A 3,632-nucleotide genomic window follows, 5' to 3' on the forward strand; every position below is an offset into this window, starting at 1 on the left:
ATTGGAGGAGCTCCCGTTGGCAGCGAACGCACTGGATGCGGAAGTGCCGCGCGCGCGCACACGGGAGCGCCACTCACACGGGAGCGCCACTCACACGGAGTTTGTGATCGCCTCCAATGTTATTAACCTTTCTGACTGCCCGCACACAACGCGCATAGGAGCGCAGCGCGCCGCTCCGCTTCCTTCTATTTTTCACACAAGCCGCGAGCAGCGAGAGCGCCTTGGCAACGCGCGCGCGCTCTGAACCAGGACCAGTGCACGCCATTGAAATGAACGCCCAGGGGGCTGGTAGAACGGCGAAGGGATTTGATTGGTTCCTGAAGAGCGGTCCGCGCCTTACGATTGGTCGGAGTTTTTACTGTCCTTTGGCCGCTACAGTTGTCAGATTTTTTCCGCCCCTTTTTCCGTCCACATAATGTATTGACTTCTCCCAGGGAGCAAGGAGCATTTCACTCAGTATGACTAAAAGTGCTTTTGGACAACATCGTCTACCCTAGCAATAAGTCAAACAAGAGTAATTCAGGTTTTTCTTTGTTACTGTAGCAGCTTTCTGTTGTCATACAGTGACACCTAGTGGTCACAGATGTGTGTAGCAGTCCTTATTACTCACTTCTTAATATAAGTCACATCGCAGGCAAAACAACTGGAAAAACTGACTTACAGACTAAATTAAACAGAAAGTACTGTTCATGAAGCTCCAGGAATTGATGGACCTTCCTGAGAATGTCTGGAACAGAACAGAAGATTTAAAAGGATTGAAAATATTGAGGAAGTTTGTTCCATAAAACCAGCTGCATGTTCTACTGTGGAATGGTGACAATAGGAGGAGACTGCCCTCCATATGAATGACTGGGGTCCAGCGTGGCTTCATCTGGCTGCTCCCTGTTCCGTTGGGAGCTTGTCTGGTTCGTCTGGAGGCGAGCTGGGTGCTCCTGGTCCAGAGCTGATCCTTTCTCCTGCTTTTACCCATCGTAACCCTCAGGAACCCCTCAACACGTCCTCCATGACAACACACTGTACCTGACCTACAGCTTCTTTCTTATCTTCTGTTCCTTCTCACTGAGGATACACTCTTTTTGGGTTCACCCTGCATCTCCGGGTGTTCGGTGGTCTGCTGCCGCCTCAGCTTGACCTTTCAAACTTTAATTTGCCAGGTTTTCACCTGAAAAACACGCATTCAGCTCTGATTTAGTCCATTGCTTAAATGAAGCCAGATTCTGTGTAACTGATTCATCTTTGACGCGCTGCCATTTCTTACTTTATGAGCTCATACGTTTGTGGATATTGTAGACTTTTGTTGCATCGAGAAAAGAAGTAAAAAGCCATGTTGTTGCTCCTGCAGCTCCATCCTTCCTGTCACGTTTAGATGGTTGTATTCCTCTGTGCTGTTGCATGTCGCTCGCTGAAGTCCCTGTGGGACTGACCGAGCTGCACAATGCCGGGAAATCACAACAAGCAGATGTTAGCGACGGGCCCGGCAGCGCGGCGATAAGCTTGTAAAGGCGTCCTGGGTGACTTGTCAGTAGCGGCGTGTAACGTGAGGACCGGCTCCGGCGTCGACCCCCCGCCTCCCCGCCTCCCCTGCACCCTGCCTCCCGGCGCCGTGGCGTTTTTATAATGCAGAACGCTCTCCCTCCTCATCGCGGCCCGGACATCGAGGCTGCTGACTGCCAATATCCCATTAAATGCGACCTCTGCGGGGACAATGACAGATGATCAGTTATGCCCCAGAAGCAGACTTCACTGTTTGTTATGCCTGAAGAGGTCAAGTGTGTCGGTGTCTTCTCGCCATCCCTGACATCCCAGCTAGTTAACGGCTTCTTCTCCCAGCCGCCGCCGCCGCTCGCTCTCTCCGGGAGCCGGCCCGGTCACCGGGGACCCGGGATAATAGCTCCCGGTGTTTCCCTCCAGAACGCCGCAGCCAGCAGGACGCATGCGGACCGTAATCGCATTAGGCAGCACTTCACTAAATAAAGCAAAAGGCCCTTCTCATCAAATCCACACCACCGCTAAGTGGGCCTCTGAGGCAGCACACTCGCACTCAGGTGTGTGTGTGTGTGTGTGTGTGTGTGTGTGTGTGTGTGTGTGTGTGTGTGTGTGTGTGTGGGATGGAAATACAAACACTGCACAGTATCATTTTGTGTGATCGTATCTTTGGGTTATATCCAAGCATCTTAACGAATGTTAAGCAGTTTATGTATGAGTTGGTATCTGTTTGCAAATATATATATTTCTGTCTGAATTCATGCACAGAGAAACTCTCCACCGTTTAATAAACGCTTCATTAAATCATGACCAGCGTGTCCTTGCAGCTCTGGCCGCTCAGGTTTGCTGTCCAAAGCTGTTTTCCACCACGGGGAGTTTTTGCATGAGGGAAATTTGAGCTTGTTATAGAGAGAGAGAGAGAGAGAGAGAGAGAGAGAGAGAGAGAGAGAGAGAGAGAGAGAGAGAGAAAGAGAGAGAAAGAGAGGGAGCGGTTTGTTTGCCGCCTGTCCCTGGGATCCCCGCGGTGGTCATTAGCATGTGGCTCTGGGGTCTCCTGTCCAGGTAGCTCTTCCTGTGCAGCACTCAGGTCAGCACATCATCAACAACAAGACCTTTGCAGGCCCGGGCGCAGCGTGTAGAGCGGGGTCTGATGTGTAGAGCGGGGTCTGATGTGTAGAGCAGGGTCTGATGTGTAGAGCAGGGTCTGATGTGTAGAGCGGGGTGTGATGTGTAGAGCAGGGTCTGATGTGTAGAGCGGGGTCTGATGTGTAGAGCGGGGTGTGATGTGTAGAGCGGGGTCTGATGTGTAGAGCGGGGTCTGATGTGTAGAGCGGGGTCTGATGTGTAGAGCGGGGTCTGATGTGTAGGGCGGGGTCTGATAATCTCATGTTTTCAATATGTTATAATGCAAACAGTCAGACGCTGAAACGCAGCAGAACCTCCTGCTTCAGACCGTCTCATTAAAGGTGCTGTAGGCAGGATTCTGCTAGTCAATGCTAATTTTTCTGTGTTTTCTTTGGATTAAATGTTAGACTATCCATTGATAATTCTTTAGGAGTGTAGCATAATTGCACTACCACGAGGGCGCAGCGTTTCCATCTGTCTCTGTTCTGAGCTGAAAAGGAATCTCCACAGCTCCAGGTATCTTTGACCAATCAGAAGAGCCCCTGAGGCTCTAACCGTGATTGGTCGAGGGGCGTCCGTCGCACGTTCTTGTGGGAGGGGCTTAACTTGCGTAAGGGCGTGATGTCAGAGAAAACAGGACAGGATTGGCTGTGCTGGGTTTCAAATCGCCATCTTAGATGGGTCAAATCGCCATCTTGCTCAGGTAACCCTAAGCAAGATGGCGGAGATGCGGAATCCTGCCTACAGCACCTTTAAGTCGCACCACTCCATCACAGGTCAGCTGTCGCCAAGTAAGCAAAGGTAACGAGGGATAACCGCCATCAGTGAGATCAAGCCATGTAAACTGATGTTAGTGAATACAGCATAGGAGCAACACAACCCAGAAATACACTGCAGGACGAGTTCATTCACTGCAAGAGGCGGAACCATGGACCCAAAGTCACTTATTACTATTAAAATATGACGTTTCTTATCACTGCAGTACTTCAGGTCTTCAGTGTGACTTAAATACGAGACACAAA

This window comes from Salarias fasciatus, chromosome 20 (assembly GCF_902148845.1).
Source record: "Salarias fasciatus chromosome 20, fSalaFa1.1, whole genome shotgun sequence".
In the NCBI taxonomy this organism is placed as follows: Eukaryota; Metazoa; Chordata; class Actinopteri; order Blenniiformes; family Blenniidae; genus Salarias; species Salarias fasciatus.